This window comes from Lithobates pipiens, unplaced genomic scaffold (assembly GCF_037356315.1).
Source record: "Lithobates pipiens isolate NorthernLeopardFrog02 unplaced genomic scaffold, aLitPip1_a1.2 Scaffold_19, whole genome shotgun sequence".
Classification (NCBI taxonomy): Eukaryota; Metazoa; Chordata; class Amphibia; order Anura; family Ranidae; genus Lithobates; species Lithobates pipiens.
In genome coordinates this window covers 281,643,869-281,660,117 of record NW_027507764.1, presented here as the reverse complement: position 1 = coordinate 281,660,117, position 16,249 = coordinate 281,643,869, and the positions used below count along the sequence as shown (strand labels likewise).

General features: G+C 46.9%; 5 pseudogenes; all 5 read left to right on the top strand.

Moving 5' to 3' along the window:
• The first annotated feature begins 10,080 nt into the window (after positions 1-10,080).
• On the top strand, positions 10,081-10,199 carry LOC143999972 (5S ribosomal RNA; annotated as a pseudogene).
• Positions 10,200-10,304: 105 nt separating this feature from the next.
• Positions 10,305-10,423, top strand: LOC144000045 (5S ribosomal RNA; annotated as a pseudogene).
• A 333-nt stretch (positions 10,424-10,756) lies between these two features.
• LOC143999870 (5S ribosomal RNA) lies at positions 10,757-10,875 on the top strand (annotated as a pseudogene).
• Positions 10,876-11,176: 301 nt separating this feature from the next.
• LOC143999925 (5S ribosomal RNA) lies at positions 11,177-11,295 on the top strand (annotated as a pseudogene).
• A 108-nt stretch (positions 11,296-11,403) lies between these two features.
• Positions 11,404-11,522, top strand: LOC143999937 (5S ribosomal RNA; annotated as a pseudogene).
• Positions 11,523-16,249: the final 4,727 nt, after the last annotated feature.

Here is a 16,249-nt window from a genome sequence, read left to right as displayed (position 1 = left end):
GAGCATTATCAAACCATGTGCATACTCCTTTCATCACTGTGTTTGGATGAATTGTTCTCAGCAATGTTATTGATAGCCCAGACGTAAACCCTTACGTTTTCGATCAAGTGGGGAAAGTAAGCTTGGTTCCCAGTGGAAAATGAAGGACAGAAGGAAGTGGAAGGAAAAGAGATAGAGGGGTAGGGGAAGGGGAGAGAGGGGAGGTGGGGAGGGGGGCTGGCATGCATGGAGCACAGTCGAGATCGAAAATATGACAACGAACCACACATTCTCATGTGAGGTGTTACCTCAGGGTGTTGATTATAAGAGAATGACGGCAGGTAATAATAGTGTAATCAACTAAAATGTCTTAAATATAGACAAGTCTCAGTGGGATTGTGTAATTATCTCCTTGTAAGTTACGGTGTGCTTGAATTCCGCCCACGAGGAACAAGTTAGAGTATGTCGTTGATAAGTGTCCTTGATGTGGTGGGTGATTTCTTCCATGAGGTAGACCTCAAAGATTTTTTGAAGCCACTTTTTCACGGTTGGAATTTCCGGCTGGCCCCAAAGGGTTGGTATGAGTGCTTTAGCCGTGTTAAGTAAGTGGGGAAATATGGATCGTTTATACCTTCCAACTGGTTCCGAGGTGGCATGAAAAAGAATGGTCCACGGGTCCGAAGGAGAGAGACATCGGATATTTGGTGGATCAGTCGGATAATGCTAGACCAATAGGGGCGGATGTATGGGCATGACCACCGTGCGTGTGTTGCTTTGCTCCCACAATTACTCCAACACAACGGGGAATTGTCGGGGAACATCTGATGGAGTTTTGCTGGTGTGTAATGGCATCTGGTTAGCAATTTGTATTTGACCTCAGCCATCTTTGATGTAATTGAGGAGGTATGTGCCAACCGCAAGACTTTATCTTTTTGACTCTGTGGGAGACAGGCTTCCAGGTCTGACTCCCACCTGGCTAGAAAGTGGGGGTGAGTGTCCCCTTGGAGTTTGATGAGCGCTTTATAGAACAACGAGACACTGTGTTCTGGTGGGTCCTGCGGGTGCAGTATCTCCTCGATACTGTTTAGGTCCTGTATCCCCCTTAGCAGTTTTGGAAGCGTTCTGAGAAAACCTTGCAGTTGAGTGTATCTCCATTGGTCTAGAAACGTTAGCGGCTTGTGTCCCACAATTTCTGTCAAAGGCTTAGGAGTATTAGCTCGGAGTACATGATGCAGAAGCAGGGGTATTCCTGGTGACCATGTCTTAAATCCGGGGTCTAGAAGACCAGGTAGAAAGTAGTTGTGGTTGAGAAGTGGTAACAGAGGGGAAGCATAAGTCCAAGAGAATTTATTATGCAAGGCGTCCCATATGTCTAGTGTGGAGGCAGTCACTGAGGAGGTGGTCGGGGCGAGGCGACTGTGAGGGCGCGGCAGCCAAGGTGTAACTGCAAGATCTGTTTTGCTTAGGGCATGTTCAAGGCTCACCCAAAGTTTGGAGGTGGCTGCATATTTCCAGTCAGAGATTCTAGACAAAATGACAGCATGATAGTAAGACTTAAAATTTGGCAGGGCCAGTCCCCCAGAGGTCTTGGAGCGATAAAGTACATCTCTAGCTACTCTGGGATGGCTGTTCCGCCAAATGAAGCGAGAGACCATGGCCTGTAGTAAGGAGAAAGACCCTATAGGTACACCCAGTGGGATCATATGAAAGAAAAAGAGAACTCTGGGGAGAATGTTCATTTCAACTATATTCACTTTACCCAACCAGGAGTGTGGTAGCGTGATCCACCTTCTTAGGTCTGTGCGAATGTTGTTCAATAATGGGATGTAGTTATGCTTAAAGAGCGATTGGATGTTGAGCGTGAGGTGTATCCCTAAGTACTTCATGGTGTGTTGGACCCATCTAAAGGGGAAGAGGGGTTTTAATCTGTCCACTTCTCTCGCGGGAAGATTGATATTCAGGATTTCAGATTTAGAGAGATTAATTTTAAAGTTGGACAGTGTCTGGAACGTGGAGAACGCCGACATTAAGTTAGGGAGTGATACCCAGGGCTGTTGGACAAAGAATAGGATATCATCTGCGTAAGCCGCATATTTATGTGTTTTGTTATCTACTCAAATGCCATGTATGTTTTTGTTGTGTCATATGGTCGCCAAGAAGGGTTCCAGGGTGAGAGCGAACAGGAGGGGGGACAGAGGGCAGCCCTGTCTGGTCCCGTTATATAGTTGAAATGAGTCACTCAGGGTGCCATTTATGTGTATTTGTGCCGTGGGAGTGGAGTAAAGGGAGATAATGCAGTGGTACATTCTGGGGCCGAGTTCGAAGTGGCGGAGGGTCAGTTTTAGGTATTCCCAGTCCACCCTGTCAAACGCTTTTTCAGCATCTGTGGACACAAGGAGGGTGGACTGTGAAGACCTTTGTGCATACTGTATGAGAGATAAGTCCTTGGCTTCTCTGTGTGGCATAAAACCCGTCTGGTCTGTAGAGATCCAACTGGGAATAAGGGGAAGTAGTCTGTTGGCCATTACCTTAGCGTATAGTTTAATGTCTACGTTTAAAAGGGAAATTGTTCTGTAGCTGCCGCACTGAGTGGGGTCTTTGCCCGCTTTAGGGATTACTGAAATGTGGGCTGTGAGGGATTCTGGGCGCAGTCCCGAAGTCTGTGAAATTGAGTTGGCGTAGGCCGTTAGGTGGGGCAGAAGAGCGTCGCTAAACGTTTTGTAGTAGAGGATAGTGTAGCTGTCCGGTCCGGATGCTTTGCCCGTCGGTGTGTGCTTTAGAGCCGTCTGAAATTCCTCAACTAAAAGTTCCGACTCAAGCTCCGTAAGGGTCGAATCGGAAAGTTTGGGCAGTTTGGCATCCTTTAGGTATGCGCGCATGAGGCTATGTCTCTCCTTCATTGTTAGGGACGGAGTGTCGCATTGCACATTATACAAGTCTGCATAATACTCCCTGAAGGCTTTAGCGATATGGGGGGTTGCGTGAACTAAATTGCCATTGGAAAGCTTTATCTTGGGAATAAACGATTTAGTCTGCTTTTCTTTAACCACTTCAGCCTCGGACCAATAAATACCTTAAGGACCAGAGGTCTTTTTGCAATTTCGCACTGCGCTGCTTTAACTGGTAATTGCGCGGTCATGCAATATTGCACCCAAACGAAATTTGCGTCCTTTTCTTCCCACAAATAGAGCTTTCTTTTGATGGTATTTGATTGCCTCTGCGATTTTTTTTTTTTGCGATATAAATGGAAAAAGAGCGAAAATTTTGAAAAAAAAAGATATTTTCTTCTTTTTGTTATAAGTAAAATCGAATAAACTAAATTTTAGTCATACATTGAGGGCAAAATTTATTCAGCCACATGTCTTTAGTAAAAAAAATGTCAATAAGCGAATATTTTTTGGTTTGCGCAAAAGTTATAGCGTCTACAAACTAGAGTACATTTTCTGGAATTTACACAGCTTTTAATTTATGACTGCCGATCTCATTTCTTGAGGTGCTAAAATGGCAGGGCAGTACAAATCCCCCCCAAATGACCCCATTTTGGAAAGTAGACACCCCAAGGAAATTGCTGATGGGTATGTTGAGCCCATTGAATATTTATTTTTTTTGTCCTAAGGGATTGAATAATGACAAAAAAAAAAAAAAAAAATTTTTTTTACAAAAAGTTGTCACTAAATGATATATTGCTCACACATGCCATGGTTATATGTGGAATTGCACCCCAAAATACATTCTGCTGCTTCTCCCGAGTACGAGGATACCACATGTGTGGGACTTTTTGGGAGTCTAGTCGCGCACGGCACCCCGAAAACCAATCACCACCTTTAGGATTTCTAAGGGTGCAAATTTTTGATTTAACTCCTCACTACCTATCACAGTTTCGAAGGCCATAAAATGCCAAAATAGCACAAAACCCCCCCAAATGACCCCATTTTGGAAAGTAGACACCCCAAGCTATTTACTGAGAGGCATGTTGAGTCCATGGAATATTTTATATTTTGCCAAAAGTTGCGGGAATATTACAAACTTTTTTTTTTTTGCACAAAGTTGTCACTAAATGATATATTGCTCACACATGCTATGGGCAGAAGTCAAATTACACCCCAAAATAAATTCTGCTGCTTCTCCCGAGTACGGGGATACCACATGTGGGGGACTTTTTGGGAGCCTAGCCACGTACGGGACCCCGAAAACCAAGCACTGCCTTCCGGATTTGAATATAAAATGCTATAAAAAACAAACTAACCAGAGTCACCCGTAACACTTATACGGTGATCAGTGGTGAAAGGGTTAACTAGGGGCAATCAGGTGGTTCAAATTTTTATTAGGTAGTATATGGGGGTCCCTGGCGCTATATAAAAACCTGACGGGGAACCTAAATAACTAACTGGCTAACCAGCGTCACCAGTGACACTTATACTGTGATCGCTGGTGAAAGGGGGTGAAAGGGTTAACTAGCAGCAATCAGGGGGTTAAAACCATTATTGGGTAGTATATCGGGGTACCTAGCGCTATAAAAACCTGGCGGTGAACCTAAAAAAATAACTAGCTACCTAGCGACACTAGCGACACTGATGCAGCGTTCAGAAAAATTATCGCTTAGTGACACTGGCAAAAGGGGGTGAAAGGGTTAACTAGCGGAAATCAGGGGGTTAAAACCATTATTGGGTAGTATATCGGGGTACCTAGCGCTATAAAAACCTGGCGGTGAACCTAAAAAAATAACTAGCTACCTAGCGACTGTAGCGACACTAATGCAGCGATCAGAAAAACGATCGCTTAGTGACACTGGCAAAAGGGGGTGAAAGGGTTAACTAGCGGCAATCAGGGGGTTAAAAACATTATTGGGTAGTATATCGGGGTACCTAGCGATATAAAAACCTGGCGGTGAACCTAAAAAAATAACTAGCTACCTAGCGACACATGCAGCGATCAGAAAAATGATCGCTTAGTGACACTGGCAAAAGGGGGTGAAAGGGTTAACTAGCGGCAATCAGGGGGTTAAAAACATTATTGGGTAGTATATCGGGGTACCTAGCGCTATAAAAACCTGGCGGTGATCCTAAAAAAATAACTAGCTACCTAGCGACTGTAGCGACACTAATGCAGCGATCAGAAAAACGATCGCTTAGTGACACTGGCAAAAGGGGGTGAAAGGGTTAACTAGCGGCAATCAGGGGGTTAAAAACATTATTGGGTAGTATATCGGGGTACCTAGCGATATAAAAACCTGGCGGTGAACCTAAAAAAATAACTAGCTACCTAGCGACACTAGCGACACATGCAGCGATCAGAAAAATGATCGCTTAGTGACACTGGCAAAAGGGGGTGAAAGGGTTAACTCTAGGGGCAATCAGGGGGTTAAATCTTTATTGGGGGGTGATAGGGGGCTACCCTGGACCTAACACTAACTGTCCTGACAGTTTTTACTGTCACAACTGACACTGAATGCATTGATCAGTAAAGAAATGATCAATGCAATCAGTGACACTGTGACTGGGGGGGGAGGGGGGGCGGGGGGGGATCGGGGGGCGATCGGGGGGGGGATCGGGGGGGTTTGTGTGCCTGTGTGTACCTACATGTCAGTGTAGTGTTGGTGCACACTTACTTTTACTGTTCTCCTCGTAGTCCGGTCAAAAAGACCGCCCCGAGGAGAATGACATCACTTCCTCCTTCCTGTGTAAACAATACACAGGGGAGGAAGCTTCTCATTGGCCAGGAGCGATCCAGAGGGGGTGGCCGAAAACCAACGGCCATCCCCTCATCACGGAGCGCTCCTGGAGCGAACCGGACCGCCGTATCCAGCGGGAGGGGGTCCGATGGGACCCCCCACCCGCTGGAAGGCAATCACGTAGATGTACGTGATTATGCCTGCCTGTGCCATTGTGCTGACGTACAATGGCAATACGGCGGTCCTCAAGTGGTTAAGGGATTTTGCTAACTGTCTGCTAGGTTTATTCCCCCATTCATAGAGTTTTTGTGAGTAGCGTTGAAATTTGTTGGAGGTATCGATGTTGAGAAGAGATTTTAGTTCTTCTCTTTTCAGCGTGAGTGTCTCTAAGTAGGAAGAGTGCAGGGTTAGTTTATGTTGTCTATCTAGATCTGCTATCTGGTGTAGGACCTGCTCAAGTTGTTGACCATGCTCCTTTTTTTTCCTTGCTCCTAGCTCAATGAATCGGCCTCTCATGGTAGCCTTGTGAGCTTCCCATACAATAGCTGGAGAAGTCTCAGAAGGTTTGTTATCCGTAAAATATTGCGAGATATGGGAGGCTAGCAGAGAAACATCTGCTTGGTGAGTTAGGAGAGAGTCGTTCAGTTTCCAATTGCTGGAGCGATGGGCTAAAGTGGGCACGGTCATACACATCAACACAGGGGCGTGATCCGACAGCGTCGTAGTTCCTATGGTTGCAGATTGTAATAAGGGGAGGTGGTGGTGGTCTAGGAATATGTTGTCTATTCGGGAGTAGGACTGGTGTGTCTGTGAATAGTGGGAGAAGTCTTTTTCTTTTGGGTGGAGAATACGCCAAACATCTATCAACTGTTGCTCCATAAGTCTCTTTTTGGCATGGGAAAGGCGTTTAAATGAGATATTAGAATGCCCGTGTGATGTATCCATGATGGGGTCTAGGGGCATATTTATGTCTCCCGCTAGTATGAGTATACCCTCAGTAAAGTGCGAAAGATCAGTGAGAATTTGGGAGAGGAATGTATGTTGATTGTGGTTCGGACAATATACGTTTGCTAAGGTACATTGGGTGTTACCCAGAACGCCTTTTAAAAAGAGTAAGCGGCCATGGTCATCTGCTTGCACAGCTGAAAGTCGAAAGGGTACGCTTCCACTAAAACCTATGGCCACTCCTTTAGCTTTATTTGTATCTGAGAGACTATAATACCACTGGAGGAAATAAGGCGAGGTCAGTTTAACTTGCGTAGTGTGGGTTAGATGCGTTTCTTGAAGAAAGACAATGGAGGAGGCAAGAGCCCGTAATTCCCACGTAATTTGATGGCGTTTGGCCGCTACATTTAGGCCCCTAACATTATAAGAGGTAATTTTGAGTGTGGCCATTATGATAGTGGATCGTGACCCTTAGGCTTACCTAGCCATGCATGCCAACCTTGGGAGAGGGAATGAGGTGGGGGAGAAGCGGAAGATTGCAGAGGGGGTGAAAAAGAAAGAAGAACAGACATAACAATAACGTCCAACTGGACACAAGGGGGAAATCGTATCACTACACGCAGAGATCTGCAGTGTTCCCCGTGGGGGGGGGGGCGGGCTGCCCTCCCAACCTCCAAGAGGAAGCCGGACAGATGGACTTGAGGGCGACCTGTGCTCCTCAACCTCAGAAGGAGTGGTGGGTGAGGGGGCGTGCCGAATAAAAGGCACATAGGAGCAATACGCTCCACCAGCATTCAACTGTGTGTTAAATAGAAGATAGGAGAATGCGACTATGCTCCAACATAAAACATTGAACTGCAATAAAACAGTTAGAACAAATATTCTCTCACGGCCAAGACGCTTCACTTTAAACTAAACTATAAGCTAAACATGAAGCTAAACATCAAGTTAAACATTTTGCAGGCTTACATAACCCTTCGAGGATCATACTCGATGTGGGATCATCTATTGGGACCCAAGACATGGTCCCAGAGGGTATTCCCCTCAGTGTTCCATAAGTGCTGAGAGGGTGAGGTCTCCACTCCTTGGGTTTGCTGTCTTTTGAGCAAAACATGCTGCGATGGGGCCTGCAATTAAAAGAGAAGAGTAGCCGAAGAAGAGAAAGAACAACACTTAAGCACGGTCATCTGATGATCGTCTACGGTGTTGTGTAGAGCTTGGTGCAGAAGGGCGCTGCTTTTTAGGAGGGGATTGTTGCCATTGGGAGTCCTGTTTACGAGAGAGCTTAGGAACCGGATCTTGCCATCCCGGGAGTTCCATCGTCGGCACCTTTAGGTCTTTCAGAAATTGAGCCAGATCCTCAGGGAACCGTAGAGTGTGGGAGCGGCCATTTTTGATGGCGATGAGGCAAGCCGGGAAACCCCATCTATAGGTAACTCCATTGGAGCGTAGGTGTTCCAACAGTGGTTTGTGGGCTCGTCATCGATCTAAAGTATCCTTGGATAGATGAAAATATTGAGAATTGCGCAGTCAAAATCTATGTTGGGGGTGTTCCTTAGCTTGACCATGATGGCATTTTTGTCCGTAAAGTAGTGTAGACGGCATATAACGTCTCTGGGCTGTTCTGAGGTAAGGTTGCGGGGCCTGAGGGCTCGATGAACCCGATCGAAGGGCAGAGGATCAGTAGGAGGCTTTCCCAGGATAGTGTTAAATATTCCGCAGATTGACGGTTCCAGGTCGTTGTCACCGGTCGCTTCAGGCAGGCCTCTAATACGCAAGTTGTTCCTATGGTTCCAATTCTCGAGATCCTCGAGCTTGTACAGGGAGGCGCGGTGAGCAAGGGCAAGTTGCGTGACAGAGTCTTAAAGTTCTCTGATGGCTGTTGCGTGCGATTCCTGCCTCTGTTCTGTTTCCTCCACCCTGTCGAGGATGGGCGCCATATCTGTTCTCACACCTGTGATCTCCTTTTTAATTGATTTTTCAAGGCCGTGGAACATCCTGGCCAGCTCTTTTTTAAGGCCGCCAAGAAGCGATGACAGAGGGGGACCCGGGTTCCTCCATAAGGTCCGAGCAGCACAATGACGCAGGTGAGCTATCCCTATGTGAGGTCTTCAGGGAAGAGGGAGATGCGCTTCGTTTTGTGGACCTGGCATGGCTGCTCCCCGTGCTGATTCTGTTAGCAGCCAAGTAGCGCTGGATGGACCCAGTGGCGGCTTGGGTAGATCCCGCTGCTTTGGGTTTCTTGGCCGATGTAGAGCAGGTTGTGGGCGTTTTTGCTGGCATAGTCGGAGCTTCGGAGTCGAATGCTGGGTGGAGCGACTCTCAGTTACATTCGCACATCACCATTAACATATTGCATGATGGGGGTTGCTGCATAACGGGGACCTTGAGGTTGTGGGCGACCTGTTGGGACACGTACTAGGGTCCCCTGTACTTCTGCTTGTTGCCGGAAGGGCTGCTAACTTCTGGTTTCCAGGGGGGGTGCAGGCCGCAGCACGGCAGTCGCGCAGAGCCGCTGAACCCCGAGAGAAGCACCGCAGGGCCGGGTCAATAGAGGGGGGGTTTAGGGCAGCTATTGAAGTGTGGGTATTGTATAGTTCGTCCACTGCGGGAGGTCGGGCCGTGCTCGGAGCACCTCCGCGGGCTACAGCCGCAGGAAAGGCCGGGGATCCTCAGGCCTGGCTAGGCCACTCCGGGCGATTTAAAAGCCCCAAATTGCCTCTAGGGTGACCAGGGTTAAGTGATGTACGGCAGGGGGGGACGGATGGCAGTACCTTACCTTCCCTGGTGGTTGTTTACCGCTGTGTCCGGGAGGCCTCGGGAAGTCAAAATGGCAGCGGCCGATGGAAGTCCCCGCCGGAGCTCCACGGGAGGCCGCTGGGATGATGTCCGGGAGATATTGCACTGGTGAGATGCAGGGGACCTCGCTGGGTCCGAGGATGTGACTCCTGTGGGGTATTGATGTCGGTGCAGTGCGGATGGCGGCGGATTGCTCCGTGAATGTCAGGAGCTGTTAACAAACACGTCCGCTGCCATTCGCGTCAGGCCACGCCCCCCAATTTGCCCGATCTCATCTGATCTTGGATGCTAAGCAGGGTCGGGCCTGTTTAGTACCTGGGTGCAATTACACCTGGGAATACCAGGTGCCGTAGGCTTTTTTTTAATATGTTGTTGGCGTTAACGACCTGTTTTATTTTTCTGGTTGTTTGCCAAGGTGAATATGTTGGTGTTGGTCAAGAGGGTTGAGAGTGGCCAGAAAGATCGCTTACTGTACATCACCCTGAATGTGATCTCATCTGATCTCAGATGCGAAGCAGGGGAGGGCCTGGTTAGTACCTGGATGGGAGACCGCATGGGAATACCAGGAGCTGTAGGCTTTTTTTTAATATGTTGTTGATGTCGACAACCTCTTTTATTTTTCTGCTTTTTTGCCGAGGTGATCATCTTGGTGTTTTTCAAGAGGGTTGAGAGTGGCCAAAAAGATCACCTACGGCCACATCGCCCTGAATGCGCCTGATCTCGTCTGATCTTGGATACTAACCAGGGTCGGGCCTGGTTTGTACCTGGATGGGAGACCGCCTGGGAATACCAGGTGCCGTGGGCTTTTATTAAATATGTTGGCGTCGACGACCTGTTTTATTTTTCTGCTTGTTTGCTGAGGTGACCTTCTTGGCGTTTGTCAAGAGGGTTGCGAGTGGCCAGCAAGTTCGCCTACGGCCACATCACCCTGAATGCACCCAGTCTAGTCTGATCTTGAATGCTAAGCAGGGTCGGGCCTGGTTAGAATCTGGATGGGAGACCGCCTGGGAATACCGGGTGCCGTAGGCTTCTTTTTATATGTTGTTGGCGTCGAAGACCTGTTTTGTTTTTCTAATTGTTTGCCGAGGTGACCATCTTGGCGTTTGTCAAGAGGGTTGAGAATGGCCAGCAAGATCGCCTACTGTACATCACCTTGAATGCACCCGATCTCGTCTGATCTCAAATGCTAAGCAGGGTCAGGCTCGGTTAGTATCTGGATGGGATTCCGCCAAGGAATACCAGGTGCCATAGGCTTTTTTTTAATATGTTGTTGGCGTCGACGACCTGTTTTATTTTTCTGCTTGTTTGCCGAAGTGAATATGTTGGCGTTTGTCAAGGGGGTTGAGAGTGGCCAGCACGATCTCCTAAGGCCACATCACCCTGAATGCGCCCAATCTCGTCTGATCTCGGATGCCAAGCAGGGTCGGGCCTGGTTAGTACCTGGTTGGGGGACCACCTGGGAATACCAGGTGCCGTAGGCTTTACTTTAATATGTTGTTGACGTCGACGACCTGTTTTATTTTTCTGCGTGTTTGCCGATGTGACCATCTTGGCGTTTGTCAAGAGGGTAGAGAGTGACCACCAAGATCACCTACGACCACATAACCCTCAATTTTCCCGTTCTTGTTTGATCTTGGATGCTAAGCAGGGTCGGGCCTGGTTAGTACCTGGGTGGGAGACTGTCTGGGAATACCAGGTGCCATCGGCTTTTATTTTTCTGCTTGTATGCCGAGGTGACCATCTTGGCATTTGTCAAGAGGGTTGAGAGAGGCCAACAAGATCGCTTATGGCCACATCACCCTGAATGCGCCCAATCTCATCTGATCTCGGATGCTAAGCAGGGTCGGGCCTTGTTAGTACCTGGATGGGAGACCGCCTGGAAATATCAGGTGCCGTAGGTTTTTTTTTAATATGTTGTTGGCGTCGACAACCTGTTTTATTTTCCTGCTTGTTTGCCGAGGTGACCATCTTGGCGTTTGTCAAGAGGGTTGAAAGTGACCAGCAAGATCGCCTATGGCCACATCAGCCTGAATGTGCCTGATCTTATCTGATCTTGGATGCTAAGCAGGGTCGTGCCTGTTTAGTACCTGGATGGGAGACCGCCTGGGAATCGCAGGTGCTGTAGGCTTTTTTTTAATATGTTGTCGGCATCGACGACCTGTTTTATTTTTCTGCTTGTTTGCCGAGGTGACCATCTTGGCGTTTGTCAAGAGGGTTGAGAGTGACCAGCAAAATCACCTTACGACCACATCACCCTGAATTCGGCCGTTCTTGTTTGATCTCGGATGCTAAGCAGGGTCGGGCCTGGTTAATACCTGGATGGGAGACTGTCTGGCTATCTCAGGTGCAGTAGGCTTTTTTTAAATATGTTGTTGGCGTCGACAACATGTTTTATTTTCCTGCTTGTTTGACGAGGTGACTTATTGGCGTTTGTCAAGAGGGTTGAAAGTGGCCAGCAAGATCGCCTAAGGCTACATCAGCCTGAATGTGCCCGATCTTATCTGATCTCGGATGCCAAGCAGGGTCGGTCCTGGTTAGTACCTGGACGGGAGACCGCCTCTGAATAACAGGTGCCGTAGGCTTTTTTTTAATATGTTGTTGGCGTCGACGACCTGTTTTATTTTTCTGCGTGTTTGCCGAGATGACCATCTCGGCTTTTGTCAAGAGGGTTAAGAGTGGCCAGCAAGATCGCCTATGGCCACATGGAGACCGTCTGGGAGTACCAGGTGCCGTAGTCTTTTTTTTAATATGTTGTTGGCGTCAACGACCTGTTTTATTTTATTTGTTTTACCTGTTTTAGGCCATCTTGCTGGTCACTCTCAACCCTCTTGACAAAAACCAAGATGGTCACCTCGGCAAACAAGCAGAAAATTAAAACAGGTCGTCAACGCCAACAACATATAAAAAAAAGCCTACGGCACCTGGTATTCCCAGGTGGTCTCCCATCTATGTACTAACCATTTCAGACCCTGCTTAGCATCCGATATCAGACGAGATCGGGCACATTCAGGGTGACGTGGCTGTAGGCGATCTTGCTGGCCACTCTCAACCCTCTTGACAAATGCCAAGATGGTCACCTTGGCAAACAAGCAGAAAAAAAAACAGGTCATCGACGCCAACAACATATTTAAAAAAAAGCCTACGGCACCTGGTATTCCCAAGTAGTCTCCCATCAAGGTACTATTCACAGGTTGTAGATATATGCGATTTGCAGGTTGTAGATATGTGCAATTTTCAGGTTGTAGATATGTGCGATTTTCAGGTTGTAGATATATGCGATTTGCAGGTTGTAGATATGTGCGATTTACAGAATGCGATTTACAGAATGCAGATATGTTCTATTTACAGGTTGTAGATATGTGCAATTTACAGGTTGCAGATATGTGCAATTTACAGGTTGTAGATATGTGCAATTTACAGAATGTAGATATGTGATTTACAGAATGCAGATATGTGCGATTTACAGAATGCGATTTACAGAATGTAGATATGTGCGATTTACATGTTGCAGAATGCAGATATGGGCAATTTACAGGTTGTAGAATGCAGATATGTGCGATTTACAGGTTGTAGAATGTAGATATGTGCTTTTTACAGGTTGCAGATATGTGCAATTTACAGAATGCAGATATGTGCGATTTACAGAATGTGATTTACAGAATGCAGATGTGCGATTTACAGAATGCAGATATGTGCGATTGACAGAATGCAGATGTGTGATTTACAGAATGCAGATATATGCGATTTACAGAATGCGATTTACAGAATGCAGATATGTGCGATTTACATGTTGCAGAATGCAGATATGGGCAATTTACAGGTTGCAGAACGCAGTTAAGTGCGATTTATAGAATGCAGATATTTCCAATTTACAGGTTGCAGAATGCAGTTATGTGTGATTTACAGAATGCAGATATGTGTGATTTACAGGTTGCAGAAGGCAGATATGTGTGATTTACAGGTTGCAGAATGCAGATATGTGTGATTTACAGGTTGTAGATATGTGCTATTTACAGGCTGCAGATATGTGCGATTTACAGAATGCAGATATGTGCTATTTACAGGTTGTAGATATGTGCTATTTACAGGTTGTAGATATGTGCAATTTACAGGTTGTAGATATGTGCGATTTGCATGTTGTAGATATGTGCAATTTACAGGTTGTAGATATGTGCAATTTACAGAATGCAGATGTGCGATTTACATGTTTCAGAATGCAGATATGGGCAATTTACAGGTTGCAGAATGCAGATATGTGCGATTTACAGGTTGTAGATATGTGCTATTTACAGGTTGCAGTTATGTGCGATTTACAGAATGCAGATATGTGGGATTTACAGAATGCGATTTAGAGAATGCAGATATGTGCTATTTACAGAATGCGATTTACAGAATGCAGATATGTGTGATTTACATGTTGCAGAATGCAGATATGGGCAATTTACAGGTTGCAGAATGCAGATATGTGCAATTTACAGGTTGCAGAACGCAGTTATGTGCGATTTACAGAATGCAGATATGTGCAATTTACAGATTGCAGAATGCAGATATGTGTGATTTACAGGTTGCAGAAGGCAGATATGTGTGATTTACAGGTTGTAGAATGCAAATATGTGCAATTTACAGGTTGCAGAAAATGTGCCTGATGTGGTTATACACAAGATAGGCATGATTCATCTGTTTTAGTAGAGCCCAGTGTATAATGTGCAGCCTGGTATATGATGTTGATTCAATAAGGGGTGTGGCTTGTGATAAGTGGGGGGGCAAATCTGAGGGGGTGTGGTCTTGCACCCCCTGTCCTAAAACTTTCCCAGCTGCCACTGCCCAGGAGTTCTCCCATTTGTTACTAACCAGGTCAGACGCTGCTCAGCCTCCGAGATCAAACAAGATCAAGCACTTTCAGGGGGATGTGGCCGTAGGAAATCTCTTTCGGCACCCTCAACCCTCTTGACAAACACCAAGATGGTCACCTTGGGAAATAAAAGACAAAAAACAAGTCAACGCCAAAAAAAAAAAAAAGAAAGAAACATACGGCACTAGGTATTCCCAGGGGGTCTCCCACCCAGGTTCTAACCAGGCCCGACAATGCAAAGCCTCCGAGATCAGACGAGATCGGTTGCTTTCAGGGAGATGTGGCCTTAGGCAATCGCTTTGGGCACCCTGAACACTCTTGAAAAATGCCAAGATGGTCACCTTGGTAAACAAGGGAAAATAAGTAAACGCCAAAAAGAAAAAGAAAAAAGAAGCCTATGCCACCTGGTATTTCCAGGCAGTCTGCCATCCAGGTACCATCCAGGCCTGACCCTGCTTAGCCTCTGAGATTAGACGAGATTGGTCACTTTCAGGGTGATGTGGCCATAGGCAATTTCTTTGGACACCCTGAACCCTCTTGACAAACGCCAAGATAGTCACCTTGTGAAACAAGGGAAAAAAACAAGTAAATGCAAAAAAAGAAAAGAAGCACAGGGGCCTGGTATTCCCAGGCGGTCTGCCATCCAGGTATTAACCAGGCTCAGCCCCTGCTTAGCCCCCGAGGTGAGACAAAATTAGGCTCTTTCAAGGTGATGTGGCCGTAGCCAATCTTTTTGGACATCCTCAACCCCCTTGACAAACACCAAGATTCACCTTGGAAAACAAGGGAAAAAGTAAGTCAATGCCCCAAAAAAAAATAAATAAAAAAAAAGGAAACCTACAGCACCTTGCATTCCCAGGCGATCCCCCATCCAGGTACTTACCAGGCCCGACCCTACCCATAGGCAATCTCTTTCGGCACCCTCATCCCTCTTGACAAACGCAAAGATGGTCACTAGGCCCGACCCTGCTTAGCCTCGGAGATCAGATGAGATTGGGCGCTTTCATGGTGATATGGCCCATAAGCAATCTCTTGGGCATCCTCAACCCTCTTTGACAAACGCCAAGATGGTCACCTTGAGAAACAAGGGAAAAAAACATGCCAACGCCAAAAAAATAAAATAAAGAAACCTACAGCACCTGGTATTCCCAGGCGCTCTCCCATCTACGTACTAACCAGGCCCACCCCTGCTTAGCCTCAGAGATGCGACGAGTTGGGGCGCTTTCAGGATGATGTGGCCGTAGACAAATGCTTTGGGCACCCTCAACTCTCTTGACAAACAGCAAGATCCTCACCTTGGGAAACAAGGGGGAAAAAAAGTCAACGCCAAAAAAAAAAATTACGGCACCTGGTAATCCCAGGCGGTCTCCCATCCAGGTATGAATCAGGCCCGGCGCTGCTTAGCCTCCGAGATAAGACGAGATTTGTCGCTTTCAGGGTGATGTGGCTGTAGGCAATCTCTTTGCGCACGCTCAACCCTCTTGACAAATGCCAAGATGGTCACCTTGGGATACAAGGGAAAAAACAAGTCAACGCCAAAAAAAAGAAAAAAAAAGAAGCCTGTAGCACTGGGTATTCCCAGGCAGTCTCCCATCCAGATACTAAGCATGTCTGACCCTGCTTAGTCTCCAAGATCAGATGACATCGGGCGCTTTCAAGGGAATGTGGCTGTAGGCAATCTCTTTGGGCACCCTCAACCCTCTTGACACATGCCAAGATGGTCACCTTGGAATACAAGAGGAAAAAAACAAGTCAACGGCAAAAAAAAAAAAAAATAGAAGCCTACGGCACTTCGTATTCCCAAGCGTTCTCCCATCCAGGTACTAACGAGGCCCGACCCTACTTAGCCTCTGAGATTTGGCGCTTTCAGGGTGATATGGCCGTAGGCAATCTATTTGGCCATTCTCAAACCTCTTGATAAACTCCAAGATGGTCACCTTGGGAATCCTACGGCACCTGGTATTCCCAGGCAGTCTCCCATTCAGGTAGTAAACAGACCCGAC